This window comes from Balaenoptera borealis (genome assembly GCF_965194805.1).
Source record: "Balaenoptera borealis genome assembly, chromosome: 3".
NCBI lineage: Eukaryota > Metazoa > Chordata > Mammalia > Artiodactyla > Balaenopteridae > Balaenoptera > Balaenoptera borealis.
In genome coordinates, this window is record NC_138866.1 from 93,839,527 (window position 1) to 93,860,408 (window position 20,882).

Consider the following 20,882-nt stretch of genomic DNA (forward strand, 5'->3'; position numbering starts at 1 on the left):
GCATTTATTGTTTGTAGATTTTTGTTGATGGCCATTCTGACTGGTGTGAGGTGATATCTCGTAGTTTTGATTTGCATTTCTCTAATAATTAGCAATGTTGAGCATCTTTTCATGTGCCTCTTGACCATGTGTATGTCTTCTTTGGAGAAACGTTTATTTTGGTCTTCTGCTCATTTTTTGATTGGGTTGTTTGGTTTTTTTTTGATGTTGAACTACATGAGCTGTTCGTAAATTTTGGAGATTAATCCCTTGTCAGTCACTTCATTTGCAAATATTTTCTCCCATCCTGTGGGTTGTCTTTTTGTTTTGTTTATGGTTTCCTTTGCTGTGCAAAAGCTTTTGAGTTTAATTAGGTCCCATTTGTTTATTTTTGTTTTTATTTCCATTACACTAGGAGACGGATCAAAAAAGATATTGCTGTAATTTATGTCAAAGAGTGTTCTGCCTATGTTTTCCTCTAAGAGTTTTATAGTATCCAGTCTTACATTTAGGTCTTTAATCCACTTTGAGTTTATTTTGTGTATCGTGTTGAAGAATGTTCTAATTTCATTTTTTTATATGTAGCTGTCCAGTTTTCCCAGCACCATTTATTGAAGAGAATGTCTTTTCTCCATTGTGTAGTCTTGCCTCCTTTGTTATAGATTAATTGACCATAGGTGCATGGGTTTATTTCTGGGCTTTCTATCCTGTTCCATTGATCTATATTTCTGTTTTGAATTTGTTCATAACAAAGTTTTCTGAAGATATAAGCAGATTCTATCAGATGCAGAAGCACATACAGTTCTCACAAACACTTTCACATGTTGTAGCATAGTCAAAATATCTCACCAGGGATAATAATTAAACCTTGTAGACATTCTTACAAACAGTTTTTACACAATCCTCATAACCTGTCATTGTCACCAATAAGTGATAGCCAGCTGAGCAGTTGTATCCGCGTGATTACCAAAGGTTCATTGCTTCATTGGCTGCAGCAGTTTCATGAAAATCATGCCCTAAGTATTTTATATATAGCAATATGTTGCATTTATACATTCCTCTAGGAAAAATAAGCAGCTGGTGGGCACAAGAGGACTTTAAAACCCTGTACCACACTGCACATGTACTAGCTGTCCTTTTAGACAGGCAGCAACAGAGGTTGGCCAGAATCAGGCTAGGCTCCAGGCCTAGTTTACCTCTTAATAGTGTGTGATCTCTAGTAGGTCGACACTCTCTGAACCTCAGGTTTTTCATCTGTAAAATGGAAATGATAATAATGCCTGCTCTACTATGAGGTTGAAATGAGATCAGGGATGAGAAATCCCTTATAGGCCATGAAGCAACAATCAAACATTAGTCATTTTTTCACACACATTTACTTTTAATCTTCACAAAGCTAGGAGCTAGACATCATCATCCTGTTTTACAGACATGGAGACCCAAGTTAACAAGCACTGGAGGACCTGAGGTCCAAACCTAGATCCCCCTGTCAAATGCTCTTTCCCCTCTGTGCGATGGCACAGCCTGTGGCCCGGTTCCTTGCTCACCACTATGTCATGAGCCATTGGTCTTAAGTATGGGAGCAAATCAGGTTGTGTCAAGAGCCACACTCTGGGGAGAAGGGGGCCAAAGGAAGCCAGACAAGCCCCTGAGGCCTCCACTGGCCATGAGCCCTACCCCAGGTCCCAGCTGTCTGACTCCCCGCAGCACAAGTGTGTTTGCCAAACACCTGTGGAGGGAGCACTTGCCTCCACCCCGGCCCTGGGCTGAGGAAGCGCTAGGGAAAGCAGATGGAATTCGGCGGCACCACCTGAAGAGGCTTGTCATCTGGCTGAGGCAAGAACTCAGAGACACAGGTAAACAACAGCCCAGTACAAAACAGTACACGGTCAGGTGCCAAGTGAGTGGGAAAGACAGAAGGACATTCCCAGAGTCTCTGTTTACGGACACTGGCAATTCTTGAAGCTCTCTGTGGCCCCAACAAGACAAGAGATACCTCAGTCTGGGGAGACATGGAATCTGCATCATCAACCCCACTCCTGAGGTCCCTCTCAGCCCTCTCCCTTCATGACCCCATAGCTGTCTCCCTCACTGGCCTGTAGGCGCCACGGGGTCAGACAGCAGAGAGTTCCATTGCCACACGCGCCAGGCCTGACCCAGAGTCTGTCCTCAGTGAACATCTACTGGACTGAGCAGACGGAAACAGAGCAGATGGACAGCACTGGGGACTCATCCTCTGGCCCTGGAGGCCCATGAGACAGTGTGCAGGCGGCAAGGACCCTGTCCTGAGAAGGGGGAGGCCTAGGCCCTCACGGAGAGGAGCTCCCTGAAAAGAAGGAAAGGGGAATTCAACAACATCCTGTGAACTACACCGAGAGAAACGCTGTGTAGAAAAGAAGCCTGATAACTGAAATTCCTGCCAGCAGCAGCTAAGCCAGGGAGCACGTTCCTCCCTTGTGCCAGAGGTGAGAAGGTAGAGATGCAGCTCCATTCCCATGCCCCTGTTTCCCATGCCCCTGTACGCGCGGCCTTCCCGCCGCGACTGCAGGTGGACTGAGTGCACAGGTGCGAGCGCTTTCCTGCCGCCTTGCTGGCGGGGGCGGGGGGAGCGCCTCTGTGAGTTCAAGGGCCCTGGCCTCTTCGGAGGAAGGCGGCCTGCTTGCCAGGCGGTGTTCTTCCCCTCATCTGCCCAGAACAGATGGAGGCTTTCTCTGAACTGTGCAGCCCCTAGCCTGATTTGGAAGCACAAAGGGAAAATTAATACAGAGGGCTACTATATGGAAATGCCTCTCTCTTTTTGTACACTATATTTGCAGAAGGGAACTGCTTTGGCTTTTAGAGAGAAGTGTGATGTAAGAGTTTGTTGCTGTTCACCACCCAAGCTGTAAAAACAAACTGGAAATACTCAAATGTCAGTAACACCACCAAACCGCTTAAAAAAATATATCGTAGGCCCCCTTCAGTTGTCACTTTTTAAATTCCTGGTAGAATAGAGAACTTTCTCAGGAGAACTTGTCATACTCTAATGTTTGACAACATGTTTTCCACCTTCCCTCCCCAAACTCCCTCCTGAGGTCTTTGTGAGTACATTTGATTGCAACAGTTTGGGGTGAAACTAACTTACCATGTGGCCTTGGGCAAGTCCCAGACAGCAGGACCTCTAAGTTTCTCTTCCGCTCTGGCTCTGGAGTCTTTTTCAGTTCCATGAGTCCATAACCAGTGATCCCATTAGGAAACAGTGCAGTTCCTAGAATTATAGGTCTGCAGGGAACACAACCCACTTCTGGCTGAACTGTTCCTAAACTGCTTCTTACACAGAGCTTCCAAACTTTCAAGCCTCCAATGAAAGCCATTGAGGCTTGAATGAAAGCCTTTCAATGGCTCCAAGGAATTCAGTGTTTTCTGCTGTACCAAATGACTGCTGGAACCACAAGGGCCCTGGACAGGCACTTAGCTGGCCCAGTAAAAAGAAGGCAGTTGACCTTCTGCCCTCCTCCCAAGCTTACTCTTCCGGTGGCCTCCTGGGCTGCCTTCTTTGGACCTGTCCTCACAGCCCCACCACCCCAAGAGTCCAGGCCCTTGGGTGGCCTGCAGTTGCCCGCCATGCCTGGCTTCTCCAGCCCTCTCCTCCCTGCCTGACGAGAAATTCCTTCTATAGTGTCTGCACTCAAGTGGGAAGGAGCCATCTGACTAACTCATGCTCAGGCTTAATGTTTCCTCAAGAATTGAAATATGGATGTCTCATAGGAGAAAAAAATCCATTACATTCCCACAGAAATTAATTTTGAAGAGTTGAACTTGAGGCATCAAAGATGAACCAAGAGAGGGAGATGTTTTGTGGCATGGGAGGCTTCCAATGCCAAATTTCTGGATTTGGGTTTGGCTCTACCCTTTCTTTAAAAACTGTGTGCTCTTGGGAAATTCATTTAACCACTCTGAAATCCAATTTTTATGACTATAAGATGGTTCTGGAGCCTCTGACCTACCCCCACGAGATCATGTGAGAGCACTTGCAAACTGTAAAGTTCAGCACAGACCTACATGTCCGCACCCTGCACCACCTCCTCTGCCGGTGTGTCTGAAAGCAGCCCACTCCCTAAGTCAGCTCTGTCTCAGCTCTGCCATTCAGAAGGCCTGCGGAGAAGACGCGGGAGGGAGAGAAGGATGCCAGTGCTTTCCATTCTAGACTGCCCCACACTTTGTCCCTTCTCCACCTCCTAATCACTGCAGGGATTCCTCCCCCCCACAAGAAAACACTCCAAGTCTCTGAAGCTCACAGGCTGGACTTCACCACAGGCAAGGTTTCTGACACCAACCGTAACAGGACAGCAGGAGACTGGCATGCAGGGCAGAAGGGAGGAGGGTCTGTGTCATGCATAAAACCAGGAGACAGAGGTCTTGCTTTTTTTTTTTTAAACCTATACAGAAATGTGGCCCTTCTGGCTCTGTTCACAGCATCTCTCAGCCCCCTTGAAGACTGGGCAGCACAATGACAAGCTTGGTGCTATTTTAAAACCAGGCAGCCCATAGAATTGGGCTCTTCCCACATTCTCCTCTCAGAGGACAGCCCTCCAACCCCCCAACACGATAGACACTCTTCTTATTTAAATGTAAACATTTCTCAGCATTTCCCAAGATCAATATTTATAAATCATAAATACTATGCTGGCACTTATTCTAGCCATTCCTAATTACCATTAGGCTCATATGATGACAATGTGCTCCCATATAAATTTGAAAATTGTTCTAAAAATGCTAACAGAAACAAAAGTGAATAAAACAAAGCCAATTCATAGGACACTCAAACACTGTAAAGAGAGGGACCATCATGTTTATTAAGCCCCAGTCCGAAGAAATTAAGTAATGCATGCTGGGTGACAAGGTCACACTGATCAGAGCTGGGGTTCATGGCTAGTTGAGGGTGAAACGGAAATAATATAAACTGAAAGGTAAATCTGAGCCAAAAAGGTAAAAGGCAAATTCAAAGCTGTTTTAAAACTAAACGCGGATTTAAATCCAACTAACAAACAAACATGTGGAAATTAAACTTAAATGAGTAAAAGCATAAATGGATAATGCAGGTTTCAGACAGGCAAAGTAAATGTTAACTGTAAACCCATTTCAGCTGTCCACTGATCTGGAGTTTTTACTGTTAGCCATAGGGATCCTAGTGGGTCGTAATTCTGAGGAGGAAGTGATTATACTGGGAAAACAAAGGTCATAGGCAAAACAATAACAAAACACTGGGGCTCGTCTTCGACACAAATTGAAGTCAGAAGTGGAGATGTAACCTCGTTTTTGGTGAAAATGACCAGGAAGAATAAACAAAGAAAACAGTTCTTTCTCTCCTTCAGGCAAAAGGGAATAAAATACCAGTAAGCAAGAAAAACTAATTAAGAGAATTCCTAAGCCCAGATAAACAGTCCCCACTTTGATCAGGGTGGGTATGCAAACCAGGCTGCAAGGCCCTTATAGTGGTTCTGAAAAGCAAGCTGAGGAGAGATGCCTTCTGGGTGCTTGTAAGAAATTTCAGCCTAAAGATGTTCACCTCCTTCACCATCTGCTTCCTCTGCTCTGTCTTCTTGGGCTAACAATATGACGCTAAACCATGGAGCTTGTCTCTCATACTTACCCAACAATTAAGAGAATTCCTGAGTCCCCCCAAATTCTCTCAGTTTGATTAAGGCAGGTGTCCAAATCAGGTTGCTATGGAATAAGGATCTGTTCTACTGAACGATGTCAACTCAATGCATAATTTACCTAACCCAGCCATCCCTTCCAAGAGGCCAGAGGCAAAGCTCTTCTAGGAAAACAAAGGAGGAAAAGTGCATCTGCAGTATTTAAGTCAAATGTCCAGAACTCCTGGACAACGAGAAATAAGACTATAGCAAAACTAATAGGAACATGACATGGACCTTACAGTAAGAAAATTCTTGCTGGGACAATTCTCAACTACAAAAAAATGTACAATGTGGCTCAAGTTTAATATTAAACTAGTAAATCCCAGGTATCTAGACTTTCACTCATATTTTTTTTTTATCAGAATTGTCTAAGTTATGCGAAGTACCTAAAGAAAGGAACAGTGTACATGTGACAGCATTCAAACTCAAAGGCACAGGGCCTTGGGAAGGGTCAGTGTAATGAGGGGCTTTAAAGCTTAAGCATCTTTTGCTTCATGGCACATCTATCTCTGCCAATGCATCACTGTGTAGTTCCTTTAAATAGTTGTTTACTGCATTTCATTGACTCATAGACTTATAACCTGGAAATATGAACTGGCTTGTCCATGGCCATACAGCTAGTTGGTGGAAAAGTCAGGGATCAAGCCAGTCTTTTGAATCCAAATCCAGAACTGTGTTCCCTACACCCACTACACCTCCAACTACTTTGTATACACTCCTAATCATCCAAAAGTGGCTCAGATTCTTGGTTTCAGGCAGTCAATAAAAGGTCTTAATTATCTAGCATCTCAAAAGAATGAACACTTCTAACATTTAGAAGTAAAGTAACCTAAATGGAAGCTGGCAGGTGTTACATGGTGCCATATGACACACTGGTGATAGCCCAGCTCTCTCCTGCTTGAGCTCGTTGCTGTTCTCCATTTCTTCTAGAATCAGGTGCCAGGGCTCATTAAATTGCTGATTAAAGCCCAAGGCAGCACTGGGGGGTTAGCTGGTGAGCTGGCTGTTTAGAAAGCACAAAACAGTCCTTTCTATTTGATTTCCACAGACACTGGGATTAAATTAGTAAAGCAATCCAGTATTCCCTCCACATGATATATCCATTCATTTATTCACTCATTCATTCATTCATTCAGCATTCTTAATGAGCAGCTTAGGACACAGGACACATCAACCTCTCCCCTCAAGAAATTTACAGTCCATTTGAGGAGATGATAGGAAATGAACTCATGGAAAGAAGTTAAGATGGAGCAAGCGTAGGAAGATCAGCAGAGGCAAGAGAGAGGTTCCTTGAGGTGGAACTGATCCAGGCAGCCTTCATGGAGGAGGCGGAGCCTATAAGCTCCTGGGAGGAACTAAGCAGAAAGCCTCTTGATCCTTCCATCCCTTAGTTAAACAAAGTAATATCTCAGTGACACTAAGGAGCAGGATACATCAGCCACTTGCCTAGGGATCCGTTAATTTCTGAAGTTACCCTAAAGTGGAAGAAAAAGTTATTGGGGACCCAGTCTCCTCACTGTACATAGGCCCCCTGGGGCCAGGCTTGGGACTGACAGACAGATGAGCATCTCTTCAGGACACTGGCTCACTTGGAATAGTGGCTCTCAGTCACATTAAACCCAATGCTCTTTTTATAACAAATCATTTGTAATTCTCCCTTTGTTATGCTCAAATGAAAACCAGAGGTAAAACAATCTGCCTATACAAAAAATTTCACTTCTAAAATCCATAATTTCAGAAAAATTAATACATTCACTGCATTATATTCAAGAAACAAAGAAAAGCGGTTTTAAAGTAAAATAATAAGTATGTCAATACCTGAAAAAAATGTGTACACAACTACAACTGGAAGATCTAGTGAGCAGCTGGATGTCTGCACCTACATGCAGAATGACCATGAATGCAATAGATATAAATGCACACAGATACACATGTGTTTTAAGGGCCACTCAACTACTGTGATTGGCATTGCCATTCATATTATTTTCCAGAATGGTGAACAACCCTCAGTAAAAATTCTGAACAAAATTTACCACCTTCATTCAATCTTGCACTCCTGAGAAATTGAATGTATGTTAAAACTGTAAAAAAAAATCCTTTGTGTTTATATATAAAATGAAATTGGATGCTAGACCCAGATAATTATGAACAAAGATTTTCACAGACATGAACATCCAGTGGGATGTTTGAAAGTCAAGCAACATAGTCCCTTGTGGTGTGGACTGTCCTGACCACTGTAGAACATCTGACATTTCTGCCCATGTCCACTAAGTATCAGTGGCACCACCACCCCCATCATTGTGACAAATGCCTCCATAAATTTCCAAAAATGCCTCTTAGGAGGTGGAACCACCCTCTCCGGGAAGTCTAAATAAGAGGGCAGGGGTGTATGTTGTTGGGGGGGAATCTTCCAAAAGCTAGAGTTAGGAGTTTTCTGCTCACCCTATTGCCCTCTGTGATGGTTAATTTTATGTGGCAACTTGACTGGCCCATGGGGTGCCCAGCTACCTGGCCAAACATTCTGGGTGTTTCTATGAGTGTATTTTGGGATGAGATTAACATTTAAATCAGCTGAGTAAAGCAGATTGCCCTCCCTAATGTGGGTAGGCCTCATCCAATCCGTTGAAGCCCTGAATAGAGCAAAAAGCCTGACACTCCCTCAAGTAAGAGAGAATCCTCCTGCCTGTCTTCAAATTGAAAAATTGACTTTTTCCTGTCTTAGGCCTTGAGCTGAAACATGGACTCTTCCTGGGCCTTGAGCCTGCTGGCATTCAGACTGGAACCACACCATCAGACTCCCAGGTCTCCAGCTTGCCAACACCCTGTACATAGTGTCACCCTCCATAATGACATGAACCAACTCCTTATAATAAATGTCTGTGTGTGTGTGTGTGTGTGTGTGTGTGTATGCGTGTGTGTGTGTATACAGACTATCTATATATTATCTATACTTTTCTATATACACATCCTATTGGTTCTGTTTCTCTGAAGAGCCTTAACTAATACACTCCCACACAAGTTTGAGCCACGTCCTTGCCCTGCCCTGCCTCCTGCCTTCTGGTCCCCCATCCCAGAGTCCTGGGATCTCACCATCATAGCCATAGTCCACCCTAAGATACCCTGAAGCACTGTATGAGGAGGCCCCAGCTTCAGCACACAAGACCCCACCCCACCCCAAACTCAGCATGAACCAGGCAATGGCAAACAGGAAGGGGAGGGAAGGCGAACAAGGCAGCCTTTAGAACTGACTGGCCCCTGGGGCTTTGGCCCCTTTTTCAGTATCTGCTTGGACATTCAGGCTTAGAGTCTCTTTTGAAACAGGGAGGACCTTTGGGGAAAGACAAGGGTATTAGTAGTGCTTCCCCAGGAAGGTCAAGAGGGCCAGGGCCAAAGACAGGGAAGTTTTACAAGGTAGGCAGATGTAGAGAACCCCCTTCAAACACCACCTGGGTTGGAGAAAGTTTCTCAAAGGAGCACCCTCTCTCACTGGGCAGAGGAGATGGCAGTGTGCAACTGTGATTGCTTCCCCTTCTGCGAGTGAATCCTGTGGTCAGGAAAGGAGGCCTCAGAAAGAAACTGTAGGAAAGATATTTCATTTTATCAGGTATTTGCTCACTCATTCAAAAATGCATTAAATGTCTACTGTATGCCAGGCACGCATTAAGTTCTGAGAATATAATGATGAGCAAGATGTAGGCCTACACTTAAGGAGCTCACAGCCTGGCAGGAAGATCGGTAAAAAGGCAACTGTAAAATGAGGGGATGTACACCAGGATAGGTAAACACAATTGCAGTGGGAGCACATAGCTGGGGCAGCTACCCTCCCAAGGAGCGGGGGTCAGGGATGAGGAAGGCTCTCCAGAGGGACCACCAGAGGTGAAGTGTTCTATTTATTGAAGTATAGTTGACATACAATGTTATGTTAGCTTCAGGCATAAAACACAGTGATTCAATATTTTTATACATTATGAAATGGTCACCACTATGAGTCTAGTTACCATCTATCACCGTACAAGTTATTACAATATTATTGGTTATGTTCCCTATGCTGTACAGAACATCCCCATGACTTACTTTGTAACTGTAAGTTTGTACCTCTTAATCCTCTTTACCTATTTTGCCCATCCTCCCACTCCCCTCTCCTCTGGCAACCACTAGTTTGTTCTCTGAGTCTATTTCTGTTTTGTTATGTTTGTTCTTTTCTTTTATTTGTTTTAGATTTCACTGATAAGTGATATCTATGGTATTTGTCTTTCTCTGTCTGACTTATTTCACTTAGCGTAATTTTGAAGAATGAATTTAAGTTGGGCAGATAGAGCAGGGAAGAAGGACAAAACAGGCTAGAGATGAGTGCTGCTATGGCAGGGAGCAGGGAAGGAGCAGGTACCTCCCGGAAGCTGGAAGAAGGAATATAAGGCACAGTGTGGAATCGTGAGAGACAGGCCAGAGGGAATAGGCAGGGGTCAGATCATGGAGGGCCCTGTGTGAACCATGCCAGCAAGTTTGGTTTTCACTTTGAAGGCAATAGGAAGCAACCGAAATATTTTAAGCAAGGGAGTGACATGATCAGATTTGTATGAGAAACATATCACTGGGACTGAAGAGTCAAATATAGGTGCATTAACGAGCAGACTGGGAACAGGAAGAGCATTAGGGAAAGTGCTGCAGTAGTCTGGTTGAGGCATGATGGGGACCCAAATTAAGGCACAGGGCAGGGAGGAAGGAAGGGGTATAAGGAATATCAAGTGGGGAAAGGATTCGTGTACACACACACACACACACACACACACACACACACACATGCAATTGATTAATAAAATATTTTTTAACACCTTGCCATCACTAATAAAGCAATAAAAAATAAAATGGTATGCTATTTCCTTCCATCAGCTTGATAAGGGTTTTTGTTTTGTTTTGTTTTGAGGGCATAAAGGAGCAGGAGACTTGGGGAAAGTTTGGATGTGTTGAGTTTGAGGTCACTGTGGGCCTCCAGATGGAGGCCATTGGTAGTTGGCCCTGTGGGTCTAGAGCTCAAAAGAGAAGCCTAGGCTACAGACAGAGCTTGGGAGTCCTCCATGGTAGGTGGTGGTCAGAAGCTTTGGAAGTAGGTGAAGTCACCAAGAGAGAGTCTATAGAGAGGCTGTAAGGCAAAACCCAGGAGAATACTGGCCATCGAGGTGAACAGAGGTTGAAGAGCAGTTGAAGGAGGCTGAGAAGGAATGGTCAGAGAAATAGGAGGAAAACTAGAAGAAAGTAATGTCATGGAAGCCAAGGGAGGAAGGAATGACAAGAAGGAGGAAGTGATAAAGAGTGCCAAAGGTTGCAGAGAGGTCAAACAAGACTGACCTTTAGGCTGAAAAGTATGTATTGTATTTAGCAAACAAGTCATCAATGACTTCTTTTATTTCACTTAATGTTCATTATTTATTTCATCCCTCCCCCCCATTTCCTTTGTATTAATGAACTCAAGTTGCTATTCAATTCTTTTATTTTCCTTGTTAGTTTGGGAGCTCTAGTCTTCCATTCTACCAGCTGCCTCCTTTGTGTCACTCAGTCAGACCCATTATATGAAGCCGTGTCTAACTATTTCCTCCAGATTCTCTGTTCTCCTGCTGTTTTTCCTCCTTTGCAGGATGAAATCTTTAGAATGCTTTCACTTCCCACTCTCACACGGCAACATGAGACCTGTGGAAAACTTTTACTTCCCCTCTTTCTCCTTCAGTACTTTTAGTTCCAGGCTATTATTAACATTTCCCTTGAAATATGTCTCTTCTATTTTGAGCACTTCTATTACACATTCCTAAATGGTCTTTTATTATCCATCCAAATATAACTAATTATATATTGTACAGATTCTTGCTCAACATTATTTTTTTTCTTTTCCATCCTCCCTCTATCCTGAAGCCTTTAAGCTGATTCATTCATTGTTTGGTTAGATCTTTTCTTAACATCTTTTTCTCTGATGAAAGATGTGGGTGACATGTCCTTTGAATCCTTGCATATCCTCAAATACATTTCTATCACTCTGACAGGGGAGTAAGACCTTGCTACAGTATTCTCAGTATGCAGTATTTTTTTCTGGTAATCTTCACATGATTCACTCCAGTCTTCTCTGCCTCAGGTGTTATAGATAAGAAAGTTGATGCCCCCGTAATACTTCTTCCTCTGTAAGTAACTTGTACTTTCTTTCGGGAAGAGTATAGGTTTTCTTTTTATTCTCAGACTTCAGGAATTTACCAAGCTATGACTCATTTGTCTTGCCCACAACTTACTGAAACCTTCCAATCAGCAGACTCAGTCCTTTAATTGAGCTTGGAAATTTTACTTCCTATTACTTAAGTACTACCTCTTTTCCATTTACTTAATTTGTCTGAAGATCTTTTTTTTTTTTTAATCAGTCATCAATTTTATACACATCAGTGTATACATGTCAATCCCAATCGCCCAATTCAGCACACCACCATCCCCACCCCACCGCGGTTTGCCCCCCTTGGTGTCCATACGTTTGTTCTCTACATCTGTGTCTCAACTTCTGCCCTGCAAACCGGTTCATCTGTACCATTTTTCTAGGTTCCACATACATGCGTTAATATACGATATTTGTTTTTCTCTTTCTGACTTACTTCACTCTGTATGACAGTCTCTAGATCCGTCCACATCTCAACAAATGACTCAATTTCATTCCTTTTTATGGCTGAGTAATATTCCATTGTATATATGTACCACAACTTCTTTATCCATTCGTCTGTCGATGGGCATTTAGGTTGCTTCCATGACCTGGCTATTGTAAATAGTGCTGCAATGAACATTGGGGTGCATGTGTCTTTGAATTACCGTTTTCTCTGGGTATATGCCCAGTAGTGGGATTGCTGGGTCATATGGTAATTCTATTTTTAGTTTTTTAAGGAACCGCCATACTGTTCTCCATAGTGGCTGTATCAATTTACATTCCCACCAACAGTGCAAGAGGGTTCCCTTTTCTCCACACCCTCTCCAGCATTTGTTGTTTGTAGATTTTCTGATGATGTCCATTCTAACTGGTGTGAGGTGATACCTCATTATAGTTTTGATTTGCATTTCTCTAATAATTAGTGATGTTGAGCATCTTTTCATGCGCTTCTTGGCCATCTGTATGTCTTCTTTGGAGAAATGTCTATTTAGGTCTTCTGCCCATTTTTGGATTGGGTTGTTTGTTTCTTTAATATTGAGCTGAATGAGCTGTTTATTGTCTGCAGATCTTATCTTCTGGTTTCAGAAAGTCTTTTTGTGCTCTACTGCAATCTTTACATCCTAATCTTATTTTTAAAGTTATCATTGTTCTCTATTGGCTTGGTTTCATACAAGCCTCTTCTAAGTATTGCTGGTCCCTCTTATGGTAGTCTTTTCTTATGTCTGCTCTCTGGGCTCTGTTACAGCCACTAGGGTACCTTAAGAAGGAGCAGACCCACAAATGGTGGGTATTAGTCCCCTTATCAAGGCCATAGCTGCCTGATTCTCCTTGGCAAGGGAAATATTTCGCCCAGGCTTCTAATACCACAACTTTCTGGGGTTTCCTACAGGACCAGCTTCTGACTTGCTTGTCTTGGAATGTTGATGTGACCTGGCAAAATCTAGCCACCTGGGGGCTAGTGAGAACAGAGACAGAGATTTGGGCTGGCAGTCACCATAGTATCCTTTCATGTTTCAGCATAGAGCAAGCAGGTTTTTTTTAAAAACCCAGTTCCCAGATTCTCCCTGTGGAGGGAAGAAGTTGGACAGAGTGTCCAATGACCCTAGACACCTGGGGACTGCAAAGAACAAAAGAAATGGACTAGGTTAGCATGAAAGACTGAGAGGCCCTCAGAATTGCTGGCCAGGCTGATTGGTGGGAGTCTCCTCCTGTACAAGGCCAGTCTGCTTTGTCTAGTGCACAGACACTAACACGGAAAGCCGAGGAAAAGGTGTGCCAAACAATGTAACAACATAAATCTCCAGAGAACTACCCTAATGAAATGGAATTATATGATCTATCTGACAGAGAATTCAAAATAACTGTCATAAAGATACTGGGGTCAAGAGAACAATGCATGAACAAAATTATAATTTTAACTAAGAGATAGAAAATGTTAAAAAAGGACCAAACAGGAATCATGGAGCTGAAAAACACAATAACTAAACTGAAAATTTTACTAGAGCTCAGCAACTCACTAGATTAAATAGAAGAAAGGATCAGTGAACTCAAAGACAAGTCATTGAAAATAATTCAGTCAGAAGAGCAAAAAGGATGAAAAAGAGTGTAGAAAACTTTAGGGACTTATGGGACATTATAAAATAGACCAATAGATGCATTGTGAGAATCCCAGAAGGATCAAAGAGAGAATGGACTAGAAAGTTTATTCAAAGAAATAATGGCTGAACACTTCCCAAATATGGGGAAGGAAATAGACATCCAGATCCAAGAAACCCAAAAAACATCAAATAAGATGAACCAAAAAACAAAAAACAAAAAACCACAAAACCCCACATTGAGGCACATTATAATCAAATTGTCAAAAGTCAAAGACAGAGAATTTTAAAAGCAGCAAGGAAAAGCAACTTGTCACATACAAGTGAGCCACCATAAAACAATCAGTGATTTCTCAGCAGAAACCTTGCAGGCCAAAAGGGAATGGTATGATATATTCATAGTGCTCAAAGGAAAAAACTGCCACCAAAAATACTACACCTGGCAAAACTGTCCTTCAAAAATGAAGATAAGGGACTTCCCTGGCAGTCCAGTGGTTAAGACTCCACGCTTCCACTGCAGGGGGCGTGGGTTCAATCCCTGGTCGGGGAACTAAGATCCTGCATGCTGTATGGTGCAGCAAAAAAAAAAAAAGATAAACAATTTCCAAACAAAAGCTGAGGGAGTTCATCACCACTAGACCTCCTAATAATAAATGCTAAAGGGGAGTTCTTCAAATTGAAATAAAAGGGTACTAAAAACAACACAATAGTATAAGAAAGTATGAAAATCTTGGTAAAGGTAAATATATACACAAATGCAGAGTTCTGTATTACTGTAATGGTGGTGGGTAAATCATTTTTAATTCTAGTATATAAGTTAAAAAACAAAAGTACTAAAAATAACTGTAACTAAAAAATATGTTAAAAGAGATACAACATGAATACATGTAAATTGTGACAACAGTAACATGAAGGTCAGGAGAAATTAAAGGGTGGAGTTTTTGTATGTGATTGAATTTAAGTTATCAGCTTAAAATAGATTGTTATAACTACGAGATATTTTATGTAAGCCTCAAAGTAACCATAGACACAAAAATACCTAAAGTTACACAAAAGAAAATGGAATCGAGGCCTATCAATACAAAAATAAAAATCAACAAAATACAAAGTAAGACAGCAAGAGAGGAAAAAGACAGGCAAAAGAATTACAAGATTAACAGAAAACAATTAACATAATGGTCATAGGAAATCCTTCCCTATAAATAATTACTTTAAATGTAAATGGATTAAACTCCTCAATCAAAAGACAAAGAGTGACTAGATGGATAAGAAAACAAGACCCAACTACATGCTGTCTACAAGAAACTCAGTTTAGATTAAGGGCATACGTAGCTGAAAATGAAGAGATTGAAAAAGATATTCCATACAAATGGTAACCAAAAGAGAGTAAAAGTGGCTAAGCTTATATCAGACAAAATAAACTTTAAGGCAAAAATTGTTACAAGAGACAAAGAAGTATATAAGATAAAAGTGTCAATCTACCAGGAAGCTATAACAGTATATATACGTATATGCACACCCAACATCAGAGCACTTCAACATATAAGTAAACATCAACAGAACTGAAGGGGAAAATAGAGAGCAATAGAAAAACGGTAGACTATTTCAATACCTCACTTTCAATAATGGATAGAACATTCAGACAGAAGATTGATAAGAAAACATGGGACTTGAACAACACTATAGACCAAATGACCCTAACAGATATACACAGAACATTCTGCCCAACAGCAGAACACACATTCTTCTCAAGTACACATTGAACTTTCTCCAGGGTAGATCACATGTTAGGTCACAAAACAAGTCTTAACAAATTTAAGATTATTATCTTTTCTGACCACAATGGAATGAAACTAGAAATCAATACCAGAAAGAAAACTGGAAAATTCACAAATGTGTAGAAATTAAACAACACACTCTTAAACAACAATTAGCTCAAAGAAGAGATCAAAAAGAAAATTAGAAAACTACCTCAAGACAAACAAAAACAAAATACAACATACCGAAACATACAGGATATAGCAAAAAAAATACTAAGAGGAAATGTTATTGAGATAAATGCCTACACTAAAAATGAAGGAAGATATCAAATAACCTAACTTTACACCTCAAGAAAAACAAAGAACAGACTAAGGCCAAAGTTAGTCAAAGAATGGAAATAAAGATTAGAGCAGAAATAAATAGAGTATAGAAAATCAACAGGAAAAAAACAACAAAACTAAGAACTGGTTCTTTGAAAAGATAAACGAAATCGATAAACCCTAAGCTAGACTAAGAACAAAAGAGAGAAGACTCAAATAAATAAAATCAGTAATGAAAGAGGAGACATTACCACCCATGCCACAGAAATAAAAGGATCAAAAGAGACTACTATGAATAATCATACACCAACAAATTGGATGACCTAGAAGAAATTGGTAAGTTTCTAGAAACATACACTCTACCAAGACTGAATCATGAAGACATAGAAAATATGAATAGACCTGTAACTTGTATAGTGATTGAATGAGTAATCAAAAACCTCCCAAAAAAGTAAAGCCTAGGACCAGATGGCTTCACTGGTGAATTCTACCAAACATTTAAAGTAGTATTAATGCCAGTCCTTCTCAAAGTCTTCCAAAAGATTTAAAAGGAGGGAGCATTTCCACACTCATTTTATGAGGCCAACATTACCCTGATACCAAAGGCAGATAAAGACACCACAAAAAAAACCCTGCAGGTTAACATCCATGATAAATATAGATGTAAAAATCCTCAACAAAATACTAGCAAATTGAATCCAACAGCACATTAAAAGAATCATACACCATAACCAAATGGAATTTATCTCTGGGTTGCTAAAATCTTTCAACAGATGGAAATTAATTAATGTGAGCCACCACATTAACAGAATAAAGGAAAAAGTCTCATGATTGTTGCAATAGATACAGAATAATATTTTACAGATTCAACATTCTTTCATGATAATAATCCCTCAACAAACTAAGAACAGCACAAAAGTACCTCCATATAATAAAGGTATATATGAGAAGCCCACAGCTAACATCATACTCAATAGTGAAGAACTAAAGCTTTTCCTCTAAGGTCAGAAACAAGGTAAGGATGCCTACATTCACCACTTTTAGTCAACATAGTACTGGAAGTCCTACCAGAGAAAATAGGTAAGAAAAGAAACAAAAGACATCCAAACTGGAAGGAAAGAAATAAACTTGTCCTTGTTTGCAGAAAACACAATTTTATAAATAGAAAACCCTAAAGACTCCAGTAGAAACTGTTAGAATAAACAAATTTGGTAAAGTTGCAAGATACAAAAATCAGTTGTGTTTCTATACACAAAAAACAAACTATCTGAAAAGGGAATTAAGAGAACAATCCCTTTACAATAGCACAAAATTATAAAATACTTATGAATAAATTTAACTAAGGAAGTAAAAGACTTACATACTGAAAACTACAAAACTGGTGAAAGAAATCAAAGAAAATATACACAAATGGAAAGATAGTTTGTGATCATGGATTAGAAGACTTAATATTGTTAAAATGTCCACAGTACCCAAAGTTATCTACAGATTCAATCCCTGTCAAAATCCCTATGGCAGTTTTTTTACAGAAATAGGATAAACAATTCTAAAATTCATATGGACCCACAAAAGACCATGAATAGCCAAATCAATCTTGAGAAAGAAGAACAAAGCTGGAGGCATCACACTTCCTGATTTCAACATATATTACAGAACTATAGTAGTCAAAACATATGGTACTGGCATGAAGACAGAAGTATAGACAATGAACCAGAATAGAGAACCTGGAAATAAATTCATGCATATACAATCAATTGATCTTTGACAAGTGTGCTAAGAAATACACAAAAGGAAAATGATAGTCTCTTCAACAAATGGTGTTGAGAAACCTGGATATAAATATAAAAAAGAATGAAATTGGACCCTTATATCATACACAAAAACCAACTCAAAATGGATTAAAGACTTAAATGTAAGACCTGAAACTCTGTAACTTCTAGAAGAAAACATAGTGGAAATTCTTCATGACATTGGTCTTGGTAATGATTTCGTGGATCTAACACAAAAAGCACAGGCAGCAGAAGCAAAATAGACAAGTGAGACTACATCGAACTAAAAAGCTTCTGCACAGCAAAAGAAACAATCAACAGAGTAAAAAGGCAACATATGGAATGGGAAAAAATATTTGCAAACCATATGTCTGATAAGGGGTTAATCTCCAAAATATATAAGGAACTCCTACAACTCCATGGCACAAAAACTAATAACCCAATTAAAGAAATGGGCTAACCACTTAAATAGACATTTCTCCAAATAATACAAACAAGTGGCCAACAGGTACATGAAAAACTGCTCAGCATCACTAATCATCATGAAAATGCAAATCTAAGCCATAATGAGATATCATTTCACACTGGCTATCATCAAAAAACCAAAAGTCAACAGTGTTGGTGAGAATGTAGAGAAACTGAAACCTTTGTATACTGTTGGTAGGATTGTAAAATGGTACAGCTGCTATGGTACAGTATGAAGTTTCCTCAAAAAGTTAAAAATAGGACTATCACATGATCCAGCAATCCCACTCTTGAGCATTCACCCAAAAGAATTGAAATCAGGATGTCAAGGAGATTTCTGCACTTCTGTGTTCATTGTAGCATTATTCACAATAGCCAAGATGTGGAAACAACCTAAATATCCATCAACAGATGAATGGATAAAGAAAATGTGGTATATACACACAATGGAACATTATACAGCCTTTAAAAAAGAAAGAAATTCTGCAATATGAGACAACATGGATGAGCCTTGAGGACATTATGCTAAAAAGGCATTATGAAAAAAGTCATCATGAAAGACAAATACTACATGATTTCATTTATGTGAGGTATCTAAAATAGTCAAGTTCATAGCATCAAAGAGTGGAATGGTGGTTGCCAGAGACTGGGGGTGAGTAGGGGAAGATGAAATAGAGAGTTACTAATCAAAGGATATAATATTTTAAGTTAAGCAAGATGAATACATCCTAGAGATCTGCTGTACAACATTGTACCTGTAGTCAGCAATACTGTATCATATACTTAAAACTCTGTAAAGCAGGTAGAGCTCATGTTAAGTGTTTTTCCCACAATAACATGTTTTAAAAAGAAAGAAGGTAAAATGACACACAAGAATAATTCATTCCTAATTGTTTTGTAAGATCATGAAGAATGAGAGAGAGAGAAGGATAGGAGAGATAAAGCCCAGTATCACAGCTGTGCACATCTCTTAAAAAAAAAAAAGAAAAAGAAGTCATCGCAGTCAGGGTCTGTAGTCTGATCTGCACTCCCCCTGGCTGGGGGCAGTCCTCCAATGCCTGGCTTCAGTCCTCTGGCTCTGTAGATGTAGTGCCATCTTCTCCAGTCTTGATAATTGGCAGGAATCCCTTTTGGTCCCTCCCACTTAGCCTCTGGAGAGATGAGGCATATATAATCTTGCTTGTCACTCTGGCTTCTGATCCCAGGAAGAAAAGGTCCTGGGCTCTCAGACTCCTAGTTCATCTTTCTTTCAGGTTCACTATTCATCTCTTGAGATGCAGAGATTATGGTTCCACTACCTAGTCTCCAGGAAATCATATTCTGACATCATTGCTCTCTGTGAACCCTCCATAAAATGTTAGACTGGGGACTGGTTTCCTCTCCCTTGTGAAGCTCACACATTCTAGCATTCAGTGCTTACGCCGCCTTTGTTTTTAAGCCTTGGAGCCAAGTGCCACTCTAAGCCCTTTTCCATTTCATCAAATTGAATCCTTTCCTTGCCCTATTTTTCCCTACTTTCTGCCCATGATCTTGAGCATTCCTGACTGGCCAAAATTTGGGCCAAGAAGGTTCCCACTTTCAATGAAGAGGGCATGGATAAATGCTGGTGAGGTTACAACAGGATGATCTTGAGCAAGGCACTTACCCCACCTGAGCCTTGCTTTTCCATCTGTGAAATGGTTGTAAGACTTACCCTGCTCACTTCACAGGCTTATTATGGGGTTCAAATAACATGAGAAAGTACTTTGAAAACTGAACTGCTCTACACATATAAAGCTTTGTTTTGTCCTTGCAAAAACAGCAGTTCAAGTTTCTTAAGTGGGGCTTTGCAGTATTATCTTACTTCCACGGATTTAGCCATTTCAAAGCCAGTCTTGGAGCTCCTCTTCATATTTTTCCTTCAGCCTCTGAAAACAATCACTTTTTTTAATTTACTGAAAGGCCATAACTCCAGATGAAAAAGAAGACTTCTCTCAACAGTCCGACAAAGTTACAATTAAGAGTCTACTAATGTTGGAATTGGGGAACCTGTCTGTCACTAATCAGGTGGAAATGTGGACATGGAGATGTGCCCATGTCCCCCTTCAAGGAAGGACTTGCTGCAGGGAATGAGGTCAAGGTGTGCCTCAGCTTCAAGAGCCACCTGGCCCAAGGCCACACCCTCCCCAGGGCAGCCCACATCTGCCCAGTGACCCAGAGAGAAGAGGGAGGAAGCCCAGTCATTCTGGCCTGAGATAGGACACTGATGGGCAATACTCAATCCAGAGCTTCCCAGTGGGCTGGCCAAGGCTTGGCAGGATTGCACTGAGTAGGACTTCTCCTTCTGCCCAATCCTGCTTCCTCTCTCTTTCCTTCATAGGTGCTGATCCCTAATATATATCTTGCACCCCAAATTCCATCTCAGTATCTGCTCCAGGGAACCCAATCTGTGACAATTGGCTACCATGTGCTAAAAGGGCAGGATGAGATGGGGGTATGTTTACTGCAAACAAAGGAAACAAAGCACAGAAAGGGTAGAGGGGAAATTTGAAATAGCACTACGGTACAACCTTGGACAGCTCCATGCCCGACAATAATTGGGCTGCTCAAAGGCCTAAGAAACTATAACTATGATAGGTGGAAATCTGTTACGTGATCAACTT